This window comes from Notamacropus eugenii, chromosome 2 (genome assembly GCF_028372415.1).
Source record: "Notamacropus eugenii isolate mMacEug1 chromosome 2, mMacEug1.pri_v2, whole genome shotgun sequence".
NCBI lineage: Eukaryota > Metazoa > Chordata > Mammalia > Diprotodontia > Macropodidae > Notamacropus > Notamacropus eugenii.
This window is the reverse complement of record NC_092873.1, coordinates 379,703,926-379,724,293: the sequence shown is the minus strand read 5'-3', so window position 1 is coordinate 379,724,293 and position 20,368 is coordinate 379,703,926. Positions and strand designations below refer to the sequence as shown.

Below are 20,368 nucleotides of genomic sequence, written 5' to 3'. Positions count from 1 at the left end.
CTAAAACTTTTGAGTTCCAACTTCTCTCCCTTCCTCCCTCCCCACCCATCCCCACTGAGAAGGCAAGCAATTCAATATAGGCTATATATGTGTAGTTATGCAAAAGTCTTCCATAATAGTCATGTTGTGTAAGACTTAACTATATTTCCCTCCATCCTATCCTGCCCCCTATTTATTCTGTTCTCTCTTTTGACCTTGTCCATCCCCAAAAGTGTTTACTTTTAATTACTCTCTCCTCCCATTTACCCTCCCTTCTGTCATCCCTGCTACCCTACTTATCCCCTTCTCCACTACTTCCCTGTAGTGTAAAAGAGATTTTCATATCAAATTGAGTGTGCATGTTATTCCCTCCTTAAACCAAATGTGATGAGAGTAAGCTTCCCTTTTTGCTCCCCCCTTTTCCCCTCCATTGAAAAAGCTTTTTCTTGCCTCCTTTATGAGAGATAATTTACTCCATTCCATTTCTCCCATTCTCCTCCCAATATATTCCTCTCTCCTTAATTTTATTTTTTTTAGATATGATCCCTTCTTATTCAACTCACCTTGTGCTCTGTGTGTGTGTATGTGTGTGTGTATGTGTATGTGTGTATAAATCCTCCAACTACCCAGATACTGAGGAAAGTTTCAAGAGTTACAAATGTTATCTTTCCATGTAGGGATGTAAACAGTTTAACTTTAGTAAGTCCCTTAGGATTTCTCTTTCCTGTTTACCTCTTCATGCTTCTCTTGATTCTTGTGTTTGAAAGTCAGATTTTCTATTCAACTCTGGTCTTTTCATCAAGAATGCTTGAAAATCCTCTATTTCATTGAATGGCCATTTTTTCCCTGAAATATTATACTCAGTTTTGCTGGGTAGGTGATTCTTGGTTTTAATCCTAGTTCCTTTGGCTTCTGGAATATTATATTATGTCCCTTAAATGTAGAAGCTGCTAGGTCTTGTGTTATCCTTTTTGTATTTCCACAATACTCAAATTGTTTCTTTCTAGCTGCTTGCAATATTTTCTCCTTTACCTGGGAGCTCTGGAATTTGGCTACAATATTCCTAGGAGTTTTTTTTCGGATCTCTTTCAGGAGGACATCGATTTATTCTTCCAACATTTATTTTACCCTCTGGTTCTAGAATAGCAGGGCAGTTTTCCTTGATAATTTCATGAAAGATGATGTCTAGGCTCCTTTTTTGATCATGGCTTTCAGGTCATCCCATAATTTTTAAATTGTCTCTCCTGGATCTGTTTTCCAGGTCAGTTGTTTTTTCAATGATATATTTCACATTATTTTCTATTTTTTATTCTTTTGGTTTTATTTTGTAATTTCTTGGTTTCTTGTAAAGTCATTAGCTTCCATTTGCTCCATTCACATTTTTAAAGAACTATTTTCTTCAGTGAGCATTTGAACCTCCTTTTCCATTTGGCTAATCCTACTTTTTAAAGCATTCTTCTCCTCATTGGCTTTTTGGACTTCTTTTGCTGTTTGGGTTAGTCTATTTTTAAAGGTGTTATTTTCTTCAGCATTTTTTGGGTCTCCTTTAGCAAGCTGTTGACTCACTTTTCATGATTTTCTTGCAGACTGAGTTCCCTTGTCAGGCAGGTGAAAGTGTTTTCACACTGACCTTTGAAACTGTCTTTGGCGTTTGTGGATTGAGGGATCTGGGAACTGCAGGTGCTGTCAGGGATTCCCTGCGCCCTGAGGCCTGCTCCAGTCCTGTTCCTGCCATGTGGTCAATGCCACTGCGAGCTCTGGTTTGATAGACCTTTCCTGTTGGCCTTCCCGGCTGCCTTGGGCTGGAAATCTCTTTCACTCTGTCATTTTATGGCTTCTGCTGCTCTAGAATTTGTTTAGAGTCATTTTTTACAAGTATTTTTTGGGCCATGGTGGGGAACTTCTACATCCTTCTACTCTTACCATCTTGGCTCTTCTCCCTTGAATGACATCTTTTGTTCAGAAAAGTTACCTATTGAGTGAGGCTAAGCTGTCATCTGTTGCTTATTCAGCCATAAACAGTTTTACTTAATAAATCATTTTTGTGAGCCTGAAAATAAGCATTATCATTCCGTTCACTTTCCATTTAAGCTTTAAATTTTTAATTGAGTTGACACATCTAATACCTTGCAATTAGGAATGTAAAAGAACTAATGAAGAGCAGAGGAAGCAGAATCAATAGTATAAGTTAAACAGTTGCCAAAATAATGTACAAAAAACAACACTGAGAGGCATCAGAACACTGAATAATGCAGTGCTACATTATGACTTTAGAGGAATAATGGTAAAACATAACTCCTCTCAGTAGAGAAGTGGTTTTTAGGGGTGGTAATATATGCATACTTTGACCTAAGAATTGTATTGTTTTATTTTACTTAACTAACTATACTTTTGTGTTACAATGAATAGCTTTATTGAGAAGGACTATTAGGAAATAATAGATCTCTGAAAAGGGGAAAAGGGCAGGAAAACATTTTTTTCTTTTAAGAACAAAATTTTGTTATGTGAAAAATCAACATTTAAAAATATAAGGAAGCTTGATGTTCCCAAACTTAATCCATAATCTAAATTTCACATATTAGAAGATCTGCTGCTTAAGATAACCTCTGGTGATGGACCAGAATGTAATCTCTGGTTTAAAAGAACGATCCACACCTAAAGAAATGAAAAGAGAAACACAAGTGAAAAATAAAATGACAGGATAATTGTAACTTGAGATTGTTTACTTTTTTTTTAAAATTATATGTTCTTTTGCTTTTCTTTCATCAGAAGAATAGAGAGCCTATCTATTGCTTTGAACATTGTGCCCAAGAGGTTGGCAGTTTTGGACTGTTAGCCGTACAGGTGAAATGTAATCCCAGATAACTTAAATTGAAATATTCCCTACATAGCTCACTGTTCCAGTGTTTAAATCTTTTTTCTTTTTTTTCTTTTAATATTTTATGGAGGAATAGAAGGACTCCTCAAGAGACCAAAGGTCCCAGATTCCTTTATTTTGAGTCAAATTAAGAACCATTAATAATTGCATGCAAAATTGAAAGGGTAACTACAGTGCTTAATAGGATTTGGGGTTTATACTCCAAAGTATATAGCTTCCTTATATAGTCTGCCACATGTATTGCCTCCTGAAGTTTGCGAATGACTTAGAACTCATATGAAGTGCAGTGCAATTGTTTATTCTAGCAGAAGATGTTATCTTAATGGTTTTGGTTTGGTTTAGGTACCTAAAGTCCGTCAGCAAACATTTATTAACTACCTGTTGTGTGTCAGTCACTGTGTTAATTGCTGAGAAGACAGAAAAACAAGAGATTACTATTACTGGGTAATCTAGAACATTCAGAAACTAATTTTTAGTCAAACAAAGCTTACTGATGTAGTGACTACAAGTTTTTGTTTTTTTATTCATTGCATATTCTGCCACTTAGCCTCAAAATCTTATACTTTTTCTTTTAAAATACTGTGAATTGACAGAACTTTTAGCTTTCTTTTCTTAAAAGATCAAATCTAAGTATGGAATGCTTTGGAACTTACCTTGATATAAATGTGGTAGTAATGTAGTATGAAGGGCTTTGAACTCTAAACAGAGTATTATATATTTGATCCTGGAGGTGATAGGGAACCTCTAGGGTTTATTGAATAGGGAGGGGGGAATGACATGGCCAGACCTGTACTTTTTCAGATCACTTTAACAGCTAAGTTGAGATAATGTAACTTACTTATTATTGCCCAAATATGTGGGTGCTTTCTTGGTTTCCAGTTTTTTGCTACTACAAAAAGAGCTGCTATAAATATTTTTGTTCTTATGAGTCCTTTTTGTCTCAACTCCTTGGGGGAATGTTCCTCTTAATGCCTGCCTCTGGGTCAAAGAGTATGCAGTTTAGTGCATATCAGAGGGTCTTAGTAAAGTAACAAAGTCACAATTATTGAATAATTTCGTTGGATGGGACTGCCAAAGGTCATTTAATTTTCTTCTTTTAAATAAAAAAATCTGAACTTTAAAAACACCAAGTAAAACATACATTTCTGTATACATAGTAGGACAGAAATTATACCTGAAACTGAAGCTGTTATGTTTAACTTGCCTTTCTTTTAAATTGTATTGTAAATTCAGCATGTAACTTTAAAAATTGCCTGTCATTGATTTCTTCTGACCTTACTTCTGTATTTTACTTTGCTTTTTAAAAAAATGCTTCAGTGACCCTCTTGTCTTTTTTTCTTTTTAGGAGCCCTGTCCTTGCTCATTTTACTCTGCATCAGTTCATACAAGTCTTCCCATTTTTTTCTGAAATTGTTTCTTTTGTCATTTTTATGTTATATTTTAATAGTATACTGTATCATTCATATACCGTTAGTGTTTAGCTTTTCCCCAACAGAACGGCTCTCCATTAGTTGCTAGTTCTTTGTCACTACGAAAAAGCTGTTATAACTATTTTTGTATATATGCATCTTTTTCCACTTTCCTTAATCTCTTTGGGGCATATATTCTTGGTAGTGGTAGAGCAGCCATGTGGTGCAGTGGATAGAGTGTCAGGCCTGAAGTTAGAAAGACTTACCTTCCTGAGTTTCAAATGTGGCCTCAGACACTTATTAGCTCTGTGACCCTGGGCAAGTCACTTAACCCTGTTTTACATCTGTAAAATGAGCTGAAGAAGGAAATTATCTTTGCCAAAAGGTGTCATGAAGAATCAGACATGCCTGAAATGACTAAACAACAGCAACCCAATGATGGTACTGAGTCAAACAGGGTATGTTTAAATTAGTTGCTTTATGGTTGTGGTTTCAAATTGCTTTCCAGAATGGCTATAGCAATCTAATAGCTATGCATTAATGTGGGTGCCTGTTTTCCTCCAGTCCTTCCAATAATTGTAATTTTCTTTTTTTTGGTTGTCTTTGCTAGTCGGATGAATGTAAAGTTAACCTCAGAGTTAATTTGCATTTCTCTAATTATTTGTGATTTGGACCAGAGTTTCTTTTATTTGTTGATAGCTTGGACTTTTTACTTTGAAAATTGCCAGTTCATATCCTTTGACTATTTACATATTGAGCAATAGTTCTTGTTCATACAAATTTAGCTTAGTTCTTTATGCATTTTTGGATATGACACCCTTTATGTAATCTGATTTGTCCATTTTATTTTATATGATCCTATGCATTGCTTGTTTGGTTATGAGCTCTTTTTCTATCCATGGATCTGAAAGGTAATTTCTTTATGAAGAGACCTTTTCTAGCCAGGTCATGTCTGTTTCTTATCTTGGTATATAGTGCAAGATGTTGATCTACAGCTAATTTATCAGACTGCTGAGTTTTTCTCAGCAGTTTTTATGAAAGAATGTGTTCTTAGCCTAGTGGTTGAGATCTTTGGGTTTATCAAACATTATTTGATAATTCTACAATGTTTTTTGGTTCCATATGTTGTGTACTAAATATGTTCTGTTGATCTTTTTGTTTTTTTAGCAAGTCCCAAAGTTGTATTTATGATTAGTGTTTTGCAGTATAGTTTGAGATTTGTTACAACTCAGCTTCCTTCCTTTCCATTTTCTTTCTTTATTTCTCTTGAGGTCATTTACTTGACTTTTGTCTAGTTGGTCTAGGGTCTGAGCTAAAGCTATATCAAATTATGCATATATAGCATATTTTGTTTTAAAATCTTTTTAGTGAAAAATTTCATTTTGTGCCAGTATTTAAAAACTTTCACTAATGGGGAAGGTCTTCTTAATGTTCTGAATCTTTACAGATCTATGGTTCTCATCAGTTCAGTCATTTATTTTGGTAGTTTTTTTTCAAAGAAAATTATTCAGTTTTCCTTACATGTGAACTGTACTATCAGTGCACCCAAAATACAGTTGTTAAATAATATTATTAAAAAATTTGTTAGGTTTGCCAGCAGTAATAAGTTAGTACTAAGCAATAAACTTTTGTTCATTAGAGTTTAATGCTTAGAGCTGTTATATTTTACAAATATATAAATATATGTTATAGATATATATATTTTGTAACTTTGTAAATATAAAAAAACTGCTTTTTCACTGTACTATCTTAACATTTAAAGATAAATATTTTGGAGCAATAATTAAATGTAAGGCAAATGAATATAGTTTGTTGGAGATGGATGTTTTAAGTATTACGAATGGTTAGCTAGAGTCTGCATCAAATTGAATAAAAGCCCAGTTTACTACATACAGCTTCATAACATGTAGAGTCATATTTTTCTTTCAGTATCATCATGGCCATCTTTGTCATCATTTTGAAATCTATCTTTGGTATATTTTCAATGATTCAGTGGAACAGTCTGTGTCAGAGTTTATTGGACTAACACCCTAACCAGCTATTTTTTTCTATTAGTATTAATAGTGCAAAGCCACAAGGCTTTATTTAGACTCTTATTACTTGCCATTTCTGTTTATTAGTACTTGAATACATAAAATTTTGTCCCCTAAAGAATCTTTCCATAAAACTTTAAGAGTTAGAAGATCACATTAGTTTTCAGTAGATGAAGATCTCAAAAATTTCAGAGGTGGTATGTTATAGAGTGAAAAAAATCCTGGGCATAGAATCAGAAGACTGCCATTATGTGGGTGTGAGTGTGTCTATATGTCTTGGCTTTCCCATTTCTTGTCAAGTTCTTGGTCAAGCTACTAAATCCTAATGAGTCTGTTCATTTTTAAAATAGTACTTGCCTTACTTTACCTCACAGGGTTACAGGGTTCTTTTAAAGTTCAAATGCGATAAGGAAATGAAAACACCTTTTAAATTGTAAAGCACTGTACAGTACACCATTGTGCAGTACAAGTGCTATGTATAGTACACCATGTAAGATATTGCTTTGCAACAAAAGTAATCTTTTAAACAATTTTTAAACAGTTTTTTTCTGACCTGAACATCAACTAAAATGAGCACTTCTGTGTACACAATAGAACAGAAAAAGAATTGTACATGAAATTTTGAATCACTATTATGTACAAGAAATTCATTGTGTAACTTTGTTTTCCTGCTTAAATGTAATTCCTTCTGACAAGTACTATTTTTACCTGTTTTGCTTTTTTAATTGTTTTGGAAAAATTGCATGGTAATATTTATGGCACTTAATTTCAGTTTTGTTCACTAGTATTCATTTTAGGGTCTTGCCCCCATTTTATTTTATTTTTTATATTTTTTCACATTTTAAAAAAAATTAACTAATAATAATAATTTTTATTTTGTTTATCACCTCTGTGTCCCAGTGTATCTTTTCCCTTTCTCTTCCACAGCAAAATCACCAGTATGTTAAAAAAAAAGTGCAGCGTAATTGTGTATTATTCGAAACCCATAAGCCCTCACATTCACATAGAAGGGGAGAGTACCTTTTCCTGTCTGTTCTTTTCAGCCAAGCTTGGTCATTTTAATTTTATAGCATTCAATTTTGATCCATTTGTTGTTATTCTTTCCATTTACATTGTTGTAGGTTTTATTTCAGGCAGAGGTGAAGTGACTTATCATGTAGCTAGTAATGTCTGAGTGGATTTGAACTAAGATTTTCCTGATTTTCAAATTCAGTACTTTATCTAGTGCCCCCTTTAGTTGCCTCTAATTCTAGAGTGTGCTTTTAGCTTAGATTTAGAGTATAATTGACCTTATGTCAACTATGAATTTGATGGTGCGGAATTGTATTTTTGTCCATGTCTAGAGTAACCATTCTGGTTTTTAAAAACCCATTGATTATATAAAGTGGCGCTTGTTTATATACTTTTGTAATACCCTTTGCATAAACATCTAGGCTTCATTCTTTTCTTTTCTTTTTTTTTTTTTTGAGTTTCATTAGGTATTTCATTAAGGTTAAATCTTCCTGATCGAGTAGGCTTGCACAGGCGAAAGTCCGTAGCCCTGCAGGCTAGGTCCTTCAGATTTCATAGTGTATCATTGGCTCTACGTTGGGATCACCTCCTTTCTCCAGGTACAAGTTGTTGTAAGGATATTGCTTCGGAGCCACAGGCCAATAGGAGGGGTACACCTCTCCTAACCAGAAGGTGAATATCATGAAGCCGAAGAAGCCAAAGAATTGCTTGCACATAGTGTTCTAGGAAACAGGTGTGGGGGACGTATCCACATGATTGTGAGTGTACATATCAAAGTCAAAGTGCATTGGTTCTCCCCAATTCAGCCTTAGTTCTGAATGGTCCCAGTCATATCATGGATCTCGTTCATGCTGAGAGCATTCTGGAAGCTTAAGATAGTCACCATATCCGAAGCCTTCGTCCGGGTAAGGCTCATGGTCCTCCACGTGCATGTTGTACTTCTTGGCAGTGGGGTGCTCCTCCAGTGTGTGTGGGTACAGTCCTGAGAGCATGTCCTTGCCGAGGCCCGAGGCTGCCCAGGCACCCAGAGGGGTCACCCGCCAGGCCACTGTCCCCACCCATTGGATTCCCCGGGACACAGCAATGGAGGCTACCACCTTAACCTTCTTCAAGATGCCTAGGCTTCATTCTTAAAATATTTGTAGATAGATATCATATCTCTTTCTCAAATACTCAAATGTATTTGTGATATCATCACTTTGTATATTCCTTCCAGCAGTAGTTTGTAACCTATTATTAATGCCAGAGATTCTTATTGAAGTCCTCACAACACAAGAAGTATATAGCCAGTGTGTTGGAGGCCTTCTTCCCTTTCTCCTGATATTTTGAGGATATCAGTGACCCATTTGAGCTATATTCCTATCCTCTCTTGCTCTTGTTATTATTTTGATATTGTTCATATTATAATATAAATTTATCTCCTGGTTCTTCTCTTTTCCCTCCGTATCATTTCTTTCAAGTCTTTCAAGGTTTCTTTGAAAAACTCTCCTTACACTTACATGATCTGATGCTGAGTGAAAGGAGCAGAACCAGGAGAACTTTGTGCACAGCAACGACCACAGCGTGTGAGAGTTTTTTCTGGTAGACTTGGAATTTTGTAATAACGCAAGAACCTATTAAAAAAAAAAATCCCAGTGGTGGTTTTCTAAGGCAAAACACCTTCCACACTCAGAAAGAAATATGGAAGTCATTCACAGAATGTAGCAGATCATGTTTGTGTGTGTGTGTGTGTGTGTGTGTGTTTTTGTGTATCATGTTTTGATTTGTTATATGATTTCTTCCATTTATTTTAGTTCAACTACATAGCATGACTATAGTGAAAATGTACTCAATAGGAAAGTATATGTAGAACCTATACAGAATTGTATGCTGTTGTGAGGAGGGAGGGGGGTAGTGAGAGGCAGGTGTGGGGGGGATAAAATCTTAACTTTATGGCAGTGCTTGTAAAACATTAAAAAATAATAATAATACTAAAATAAAATTTAAAAAAAAAAAAAGAAAAACTCTCCTTAGTCATTTCTTACAGTGAAGTAGCATTCTATTTCATTCATAGGCCATAATTTGTTAAGCCATTCTCCTAACAGCCTTGCCTTTCATTTCTAGTTCTCTGCCACCATAAACGTAGCTGCTATAAATATTTTGGTATATATGGATTCTTTTTCTTCTTAATCTTTTTTGGTCACAGATGTAGTCGTGTTAGGACCTAGTAGTCCACAGTTTAGTAACTTTTTGTATTTAGTTGTAAATTGCTTTCTAGAATGGCTCTAAGGATTCACAGTTCTATCAGCAGTACATCAGTGTGTTGTTTTTTTTTTTTTTCCACAACCCCTACCACATTTGCCATTTTTCTCTTTTGGCCTCTTTACAACTCTTATAGATAGGTGTGTAAATTTCTTTAATTATTAATGATTAAATATCTTTTTTTAAAATAAATTTTATTTTATTTCAACAATCACTTCCATAAGTCTTAAATTTCTGTCCCTTCCCTCCCCCCTCCCTCTCTGAGGCGGCATGCAGTCTTATATGGGTTCTTATGATATGTAATAATACATTCTTATTAAACACATTTCCACATTTGTCATGTTGCATAGAAGAATTAAAAAGAATGGGAGAAACCATGAGAAAAACCAAACCAAAACATAACACAAGAGAAAATAGTCTGCTTCATTCTATGTTCCCATTTCATAGTTCCTTTTCTGGATGTGAATGGCATTTTGCCATGATTCAGTATCTTTACACAATTGTTATTATTTTCAATTTCTTCCTTTGAGAGCTCCCTGTTCGTTTCTTTTTACCATTTATCAATTGAGGAATTACTTAAGTTCTTTCATATCTTACAAATGAGGCCTTAATCAGAGAAACTTGTTGCAAAGATTTTTTTCCAAGTTTAATATTTCCCTTCTAACCGTAGCTGGATTGGATTGTTTGGGTAAACATTTAAAAATGTTATATAATCAAAATTGGCTATTTTAACTTCTGGTCCCCTGCATCACTTGTTTGGTTATGCATTCTCCTTCTGTCCATAGATCTGAAAGGTGATTACTTCTTTGTTCTTCTAATTTGTTTACAATGTGATCTTTTAAATTTTGTTAATTTCTTTCTTATCTTGGTATTTGATGTGACCATGCCTTGTCTGACCATGTCCATCCCCTTTTTTCTCCCTCCCGACTCCAGTGACTCTTTATTACTTCCAGGGTCAAATATAAAATTCTCTTTTTGGCTTTTAAAGCCCTTTATAACATGGCCCTTTCTATCAATCCAGTCTTCTTTACTTTATTCCCTGTCCCCTCCTTGTACTTTTTGATTCAGTGGTATGTTCTTCCCATAAGACATTCCTTCTCCCCATGCTGTATGCTTTCTCTGTCCTTCATGCCTGGAATGCTCTCCCTTCTCTGCGTCCTGACTTCCCAACTAGAAAAAAATCTCACTTTCAGCAAGAGGCTTTTCCTGAATTCTTTTAATGCTAATGACTTCCCTCTGGGATTACTTTCCTTCCAATTTGTATATATCTTTTTTTTTTTTGTAAACAGTTGTTTATATGTTGTTTTTTTCCCATTATAATTTGAGCTCTTTGAGAGTAGGGACTGTTTTTTGCCCTTCATAGTGCCTGGTGCAGAGTAGGTGCTTAATAAATACTCATTGATTTTAGATTAGGAAACCTCAGTTCAGGTTCCCTCTGACATTAAGGGCAAGTTGTTTCACATTTATGAGTCACAATTTTCTTATGTAAATATGGATAATACTTATACTACCTGCTTTACAGTATTGTTTAAAGAAAGCCCTATATAAAATGCAAGTTCAGTTTTATCTCTTCGATATTTTTATCTATATTATCTGTATTGTCTGTGTCAATCTGAGATTGAGCCTTCCTTGAGAAAGCCTTTGCTTCTTCCAGATACTGATTTTAGAGTCTTACATAGTGATTTTGAACACCTCCAAATTAATATCAATCTTTGTCATATGTGATGCTGTTTGGCAGAAATATATACGTATGTATATATATATATTTACACACACACACATATACATACGTACTGTAATAGTTGGTAGTATTTCTGCTGGAGCTCCCAAGAAAGGAACCTTTCAACTTCTTGATGTGATGGTCATAATGGAAGAACAGAAGAATGTATGTGAAAAGGTTGAATTGCTTCAGAGAGTTGAGTGTGAATGGAATCCAAACTTTTGATTAGGAGAAGAATATTGAGAAATACATCAGTGAGAGTGGAAACCAATTCAGACATTTATTAAACAGTGGGCAGAACACTTTGTACTAAGGAGACAAGGATAGAGATTTGAAGGTAGGTGTAGTAACAGTCTCTAGATTCTAAGGATCATCTTAGTTTTTTTTTAGCACTAGAAGAGACTGTAGAAGTCAGCTAGCCAATTCCTTTCTTTTGACAGATGAGGAAAATAAATTCCAGAGAGATTTTATGGATAGAAAGAAGAGGATGGGGCAGAAGTGAGAAAAGATACACAGGGCTAGAATGCAGAGAGGATACTTGATAAAAGAAGATATCTCTCCTCCTCTGCAGAGAAGTAAGAGACAGCTAATGATTAAAAATAGGAAGATGGAATTGCCCCAGAGTAAGTACTTTACTAGATGGAGGATCAAGGGACTTGTTACTTGATAGGACCAGTTAAGAAACTTTCTAGTTCTGACTGGTTTAGAACTTAGTTTGACTTGAATAACAAGGATCAAAGTAATTTTTCAGAGCTCTTGTTTTGTGAGATTGCTTTGGAAAATAGAATCGATAATGAACCTCCTTCCACAAGGAGGTGTTAATATAATTATATGGGCCTCTATATTCAGATCTTTGCCTTTTTGTTTGTTTGTTTGAGGGACTTGTAAATATCATGTTGTGGTGGAGGTAGGAGTTAAAGAAGATTAATTGTAGTCCTGCTTAATGTATATTATAATTGCTTGATTTCAATCACCTTGAAAGTCTTTGATTCTTTTCACAAATTAATGAAATCAGCAGACTTGATTTGTAAATATATATTGTATGGAACTAAAAGTATTTGTGTAGTTTGTTCAGAGTACTGAGACAGGTAACACTTAACCTGGGTGCTTTTCTAAGCAGTGAGTTTGTCATGTTAGACTATTAACAGAATTTATTTTTCTTGCAAATAGTTCTTAATGAAAACTTAATGTTACTTACCAGCTTATGTGATAGAAAGGAAATGCCCCTGGTTGGGAGGTTTTTTTTTTAAATAGTATTTTATTTTTTTTCCAATTGCATGTCAAGACAATTTTTATTTTTATTTTACTTATTTTTTATTTTGTTATTTTTAGCATTCATTTTTATAAGATTTTGAGTTCCAAATATTTCTCCCTCCCTGCTTTCCCTTCCCTTTTCCTAAAATGGTAGGCAATTTGATATAGGTTATACATGTGCTATCATGTAAACTATATTTCCATATTAGCCACAGTTGTGAAAGAAGAAACAGATCAAAAGGGAAAAAAACACTAAAAAGAATAAAGTAATTGAATAAAGTATACTTAGTTCTTCATTCAAAGTTCATCAGTTCTTTATTGGATATGGATAGCATTTTGCTTTGTGAATCCTTTGTACTTGTCTTGGATCATTGTGTTGCTGAGAAGGTTTGAGTTATTCGTAGTTAATCATCATACAATGTTGCTGATATTGTGTACAATTTTTCTTGGTTCTGCTCATTTTACTTTCCAGTAGTTTGTACAAGTTTTTCCAGATTTTTCTGAAATCTGCTCGTTTACCATACCACAGCTGATTTAGCCATTCCCCAATTGATCATCCCCTCAATTTTCAGTATTTTGCCATCACAAAATGAGCTGCTATAAGTATTTTTGCACATGTAGGGCCTTTTTCATTTTTTATGATCCCTTTGGGATATGGATTTAACAACGGTATTGCTAGGTCAAAGCACACAGTTTGGTTGCCCTTTGGGCATAATTCCAAATTGTTCTCCCAGAATGATCGGATCAGTTCACAACTCCATTAGTAGTGCATTAGTGTCCCAATTTTCCCACATTCTTTCCAACATTTATCATTTTCCTTTTTTGTCCTATTAGTCAATCTAATAGGTACGAGGTGGTACCTCACAGTTGTTTTAATTTGAATTTCTCTAATCAAAAGTGATTTAGAGTACTTCTTCATATGACAATGGATAGCTTTGCCTTCATCTAAAAATTGCCTGTTCTTACCATTTGGCCATTTTATCAGTTGAGTAATGACTTGTATTCTTATAAATTTGATTCAGTTCTCTATATATTTTAGAAATGAGGCATTTATCAGAGACCCTTGCTGTAAAGATTGCTTCCCAGTGTTCTGCTTTCCTTCTAATCTTGGTTGCATTGATTTTGTTTGTGCAAAAGCTTTTAAATTTAATATAATTAAAATTGTCTAACTTGTATTTCATAATGATCTCTGTCTCTTGCTTGGTCATGAACCTGTAACTCAGTTAACTTCTCATTTAAGAATTTGGATGCACTAATTCATTGTTGGTGGAGCTGCGAGCGCATCCAACCATTCTGGAGAGCAATTTGGAACTATGCCCCAAGGGCTACAAAAATGTGCATACCCTTTGACCCAGCAATATCGCTACTAGGACTGTATCCCCAAGAGATCATAAAAATGGGAAAGGGTCCCACATGTACAAAAATATTTATAGCAGCACTCTTTGTAGTTGCCAAAAACTGGAAGTCAAGGGGATGTCCATCAATTGGGGAATGGCTGAATAAATTATGGTATATGAATGTAATGGAGTACTATTGTGCCATAAGAAATGAGGAACAAGAAGACTTCAGAGAGGCCTGGAAGGACTTATATGACCTGATGCTGAGTGAAAGGAGCAGAACCAGGAGAACTTTGTGTACAGCAACGACCACAGTGTGCGAGAGTTTTTTCTGGTAGACTTGGAATTTCGTAATAACGCAAGAACTTCTTAAAAAAACAAAATCCCAATGGTGGTTCTCAAGGCAAAATGCCTTCCACACTCAGAGAAAGAAATATGGAAGTCATTTGCAAAATGTAGCAGATCATGTTTGTGTATGTGTATGTTTTTGTGTATCGTGTTTTGATTTGTTATATGATTTCTTTCATTTATTTTAGTCTGACTACATAGCATGACTATAGTGAAAATATTCTCAGTAGGAAAGTATATGTAGAACCCATACAGTATTGTATACAGTTGTGGGGAGGGAGGGGGGTATTGGGGGGCAGGTGTGGGGGGGATAAAATCTCAATTGTATGGCAGTGATTGTTAAACATTAAAAAATAATTAAAAAAAAAAGAATTTGGATGCTATACCACTTGGTGCATATATGTTTAGCATTGATATTACTTCGTTGTCTGCAGTACCTTTTAGCAAGATGTAGTGTCCTTCAGCCTCTCTTTTAATAAGGTCTGTTTTTGTTGTTGTCTGAGATCAGGATTGCTACCCCTACTTTTTTTACTTCAGCCAAAGCATGATAGATTCTGCTCCTTTGCTCTTTTTTTCAGGTGTGTTTCTTGTAAACAACATATTATAGGATTCTGGTTTTTGATTCACTCAGCTGTCTGCCTCCATTGTACGAGACAGTTCATCACATTCACAGTTATGATTACTAACTGTATTTCCCTCCATCCTATTTTCCTCCTGTTTGTCCTTTTTCTCCTTTCACCCTTTCCCTTCTTGACAGTGTTTTGCTTCTGTCTCCTGCCTTCCCTGATCTGCCCTCTCTTCTGTCAGTGTTTCCTTCCCCCTCTTACTTAATCTCCTCGACTCCTACTTCCCTATAGGGTAAGACAGATTTCTATATTCAGTTGATTATGTATATTATTTCCTCTTTGAGCCATTCTCTCCCACTTACCCACTCTTCCATCTTTCCCTTCACTATAATAGGTTTTTCATGCCTCTACATGTGAAATAATTTATCCCAGTCTACCTCTCCCTTTCTTGTGCCCCATGTACTTCTCTTTCTCATCCCTTAATTTTTTTGTCATTCCCTCAAATTCACCATATACCTATATCTTCTGTCTATGTATATTCCTTCTAGCTGTACTATTAGTGTTATAATTTTTAAGAATTACAAGTGTCATCTTCCCATGTAGGGGTGGAAACAGTTCAGCTCCATTGAATCTCTTATCTTTTCTTTGCCTTTTTAGGCTTCTCTTGGGTCTTGATATTGGAGATTAGATTTTTTTGTTCAGTTCTGTACTTTTCCTTATGAAAGGTTTAAATCCTTCTATTTCATTGAATGACCTTTTTTTCTCCTTGAAGTATTATGTTTAATTTTACCAGGTAGGTGATTGTTGGTTGTAGTCCTAGCTCCTTTGCCTTGCAGAATATCATGTTCCATGACCTCTGATCCTTTAATGTTGTACCTGTTAAGTCCTGTGTAATCCTGATTGTGACTTCCTGATATTTGAATTTTTCTTTCTGGCCACTTGCCGTATTGTTTCATTAACGTTATAGTTCTATAATTTGGCTATAATGTTCCTTGGAGTTTTTATTTTGCAATCTGTTTCCTGAGGTGATGAGTGGATTCTTTCAGTACCTATTTTACCCTCCGGTTCCAGGATAACAGGGCAGTTTTCCATGATAATTTCTTGAAATATGCTGTCCCTGTCCTCGTTTTGATTATGGCTTTCACGTAGTCCAGTGATTCTCTTCCGAATCTATATTCCAGGTCTTTTTTTCCAATGAGGTATTTTATATTTTCTTCTATTTTTTAAAGTTCTTTTGAATTTCTTTGATTGATTCTAGATGTCTCAGAGTCATACTTACTTAATTCTAACTTTTAAGGAGTTGCTTTCCTCAGCTTTTGTATTTCCTTTTCTATTTGACCTTTTGTACTTTTTTTATTTTTAAAGTTTTATTTTTTCTTTTCCCCCAGTTACATGTAAAAACAGTTTTTATTTTTATTTTTTAAAATTTATTTTCAGTTTTCAGCATTTACTTCCACAAAATTTTGAATTTCAGATTTTCTCCCCATCTCCCCGTTTCCCCACCCCAGGACAGCATGTATGCTGATTACCCTTGCCTCCAATATACCCTCCCTTCTATTACCGCCCCCCCCCCATCCCCTTCTCTTCTCTTTTCCTGTAGGACAAAATAGATTTCTATACCCCATTGCCTGTATATCTTATTTCCTTGTTGCATGTAAAAACAATTTTTTAATATTCATTTTTAAAGCTTTGAGTTCCTCATTTTCTCCCTTCCCCCCTCCTCATCCATCTTCATTTTGAGAAGGCAAGCAATTTGATATAGGTTATACATGTGTAGTCATGCAAAACACTTCCATAACAGTCATGTTGTGAAAGACTAAATTTCCCTCTATCCTGTCTCACCCTCCATTTATTCTATTCTCTCCTTTCATCTGTCCCTCTACCAAAGTGTTTGCTTGCAATTACCCCTTCCCCCAATCTGCTGTCCCTTTTATTATCTCCCCTCTCTTATTACGCCCCCCCCCCCCCCCCGCTTTCCTGTAGTAGAAGATAAACTTCCATATCCAATTGAGTATGTATATTATTACCTCCTGAAGCCAAATACGATGAAAGGAAGGCTCACTTGTTCCCTCTTATCTTCCACTTCTTCCCCTCCATTGTGAAAGCTCTTTCTTGCCTCTTTTATGTAAGATGATTTACTACATCCTCTTACCTCTCCCTTTCTGTTTCTCCTAGTACATTCCTCTCAGCACTTAATTTTCTTTTTTAGATATCATCCTTTCATATTCAGCTCACTCTGTGTCCTCTGTCTCTCTCCATACATGTACATATGTGTGTGTTATGTGTATATACATACACACACACATATATATATTTCCTCCAATTAACGTAATACTGAGGAAGGTCTCATGAGTTACAAATATCATATTTCCATGTAGAACTGTAAATAGTTCAACTTTAATAAGTCCCTTATGGTTTTTCTTGTTTACCTTTTCATGCTTTTCTTAATTCTTGTATTTGAAAGTCAGATTTTCTGTTCTGCTCTTGTCTTTTCAATAAGAATGCTTCAAAGTCCCTTATTTCATTGAAGTTCCATTTTTTCCCCCTGCCTGAAGTATGATACTCAGTTTTTCTGGGTGGGTGATTCTTGATTTTAATCCTATCTCCTTTGACCTCTGGAGTATCATATTCCAAGCCCCCTGATACCTTAGTGTAGAAGCTACTAAATCCTGTGTTATCCTGATTGTGTTTCCACAGTACTTGAATTGTTTCTTTCTGGCTGCTTGGCAATATTTTCTCCTTGTCATATTTAGGACCTCTCCTGACCCTCCTCCCCATCTAGAGTAAGGCTCACACTCAGCCCTGCTAATGAAACTGAAGTTGAGAGTGAAAGAAGACTCTTATTACTATGGTCCTTGCAAGAAGAGGGCACATTCCTTACTATGACAGAAGTGCTCATCTTAAAACAAAGAACAATACTTGTGAAATACTCTGTGAAATCAGAAAGCTTTCATTAATTTTTATGTTCATTCCCCCTGAATGAGCAGGTAGTTCCCAAGGAAGGCTACAGGAAGATTATAATTTGTTCAGACCAATGCAAGCCCTTTTATACTCTTCTAAGTTTGAACTTCCCACCATACCGTCTATTATTCAGGTGAGGCCTTCTGACCATGACTTCACGTTCTTCTCTCTGACAGACTTTCCCTTAAACATCTTGTTAGGTCTGCACACAAGTTTCTGACCTTTTACCTGATGGGTACTAGGTCACAGCTCTGATTAACTGCTATCACTTAAAGCTGGGAGGAGTTTTAACCCTGTGGAAACAGAATTCCTTCTTTTTGTTTCCCACATCCTAAAGCTGGAAGCTCTGTAATTTGGCTACAAAATTCCTAGGAGTTTTCCTTTTTGGATCTCTTTCAGGAGGTGATCAATGGATTCTTTCCATTTCCATCTTTCTCTCTGGTTATAGAATATCAGGGCAATTTTCCTTGGTAATTTCTTGAAAGATGATGTCTGGGCTCTTTTTTTTTTTTTGATCATGATATGCTCCCAGCCGGGTGTGACAGACCCATTGACTCTCTGGATTGTCTTGGGCTGGAAATCTGCCTCATTCTGTCATTTTCTGTCTTCTGCTGCTCTAGAATTTGTTTAGTCATTTTCTATAGGTTTTTTGAGGGGTTTAGGGAGAGAGCTCTAGTAAGTTTCTGCTTCTACTCTCCCATCTTGGCTCCTCCCCCATTCAGGATGCCCAGAGGTGTAATTAGACATTTTACTAGTGAATGCAGGTGGTATCAAGTCGTTTCTTCTAGTAGAAGCATATGAAGATAAATATGGAAAGATAATCATCCAAAGGCAGTGTCACTTTAAGGATTTGAGACTCCTTTTGGCAGAGAGAAGTATTGGTTGTGGTGGACTCAATCAGGTACAAATACTCCAAGCTCTATGAAGACCTGCATCTGCACTTTTTCTCAAATTCCTCTAGAAAGTGAATCTGAACAAATTTTATAGTGGCAGAATTCTCTAGGAGACAGAGTGTGGCAGATTTCTAATCCAGGACAGCCTGAAAAGTGAATGAGAAGGATCTGTTACATTGGACTGGGGAAATGCAGAGCAAGTGAATGAGCAGAGGAAATGAAGCAGCACAGGCTCAGCCCTAGCGGAGCCTACTCATTGTACTTTTTAAGGAGTTGGTTTCTTTAGTGGACTTTTGTATCTCCTTTTCCACTTGGCCAATTCTACTTTTTAAGCAGTTTCTTCTTTTTCCAAGCTGATGAATTTTAAAAAATATTCTTGCATTACTTTTATTCCCAGTTTTTCTCCTGCCTCTCTTATTTAAGCTCCTTTTTGAGATCTTCCATGAGTTCCTTCTGGGCTTGAGACCACTTCCTATTTTCCTTTGGGGTTTTGCACAGAGTTGTTTTGACTCTGATGTCTTCTTCTGAGTTTGTATCTTGATCTTCCCTGTCACAATAATAACTTTCTGTGATCAGATTCCTTTTTATTATTTTTTGCTCATCTTTTTTTCACCTTCTTCCTTTCTTTTAAATTTGAGCTCTGCTCCTGGGGTGAAAGGGGTGCTTTCATAGACTTCTTGTGCCAGGGGCTGCAGGCCCTGGCTGGTGCTGCATTGATGAGGGCCCTTAGGGGACCCTAATGTCTGGTGTTGTGCTGAGTGGATGGTGCTGGGGGTGGCTAGCACTGCTGGAGGCTTTAGGGGTCTGGCTGCTTACATGGTGCTGAGCTGGGGTCCTAATGCTTGTGTCTGGTGTGTGCTGAGGCCTGTTGGTTGTTTCTGTGTTTCCCTGGGGCTACACTGAAACACTTGGTGGTCTGGCACTGTTTGCCCAGAACTGTGTTAAAGTACATGGCAGTCATGGGGGTCTTGATGTTGGAGTTTGGTTGCTCCACTGCACTGGGATTCAGTTGCTATGGTGTGACTTGCTGAAATGCTTCCTGTCCTAGACTTGTGTTCCTCTTTTACCTCAGTGAGACAGACTTTTCTTGCTGGTCTTCAAACTTTCTTGGGCTAAAAGATTGTTTTACCCTATCTTTTTGTTGGTTTTATTGTTCCAGGATTTATTTTGGGGTGCTATAATATGGTTGTTTGGAAGTAAATATGAGTTACAGTGATTTGCAGCTTACTCCACCATCTTGGCTCCTGGAAAATATTTCTGGAAAGTTTTTTTATATTCTCTGCTGCATTTGATAACAGATGAGGAGGAGTCTTTTATGTGATAATTTATTTCATTTTATTGTTGAAGAGTGTAATTAGTGATACCACACAAATGATGGCAAAACAGAACCATTTGGTTACTCTAGTATTTTAAAATACTCTAGTATTTTTGTTAGTATTGATTTTGAGAACACATCATAGATTCTTTGCTGTTTAGATATATCGTATATATGTTATGGTTTATATATAAGCTTGCTAATATAGAGTTATTGTGTATGTTGGTTTTACCTAAAAGCAAGATAAAATGCTTTTTAAATGGGACCTAGTTTCCTGGGGGACATTTGATTGTGTTGTCTTGGTTCTTTATTTCATAAATCATAATACTTTACCTTAGAATAAATTATATAATTCTTTTCAAATAAGTTGTCTGTTGTTTAAAACTTTAGTATAGGATTAATATAATTTATGTTATACTTTTT

At 35.7% G+C, this 20,368-nt stretch overlaps 1 protein-coding gene and 1 pseudogene across 4 annotated transcripts in view; one reads left to right on the top strand and one right to left on the bottom strand.

The window, feature by feature from the left end:
- ASH1L (ASH1 like histone lysine methyltransferase) overlaps positions 1–20,368 on the top strand; it is a 249,432-nt gene that overhangs the window by 22,062 nt on the left and 207,002 nt on the right. The window lies entirely within an intron of this gene.
- Positions 7,760–15,150, bottom strand: LOC140523090 (NADH dehydrogenase [ubiquinone] 1 beta subcomplex subunit 8, mitochondrial pseudogene; annotated as a pseudogene).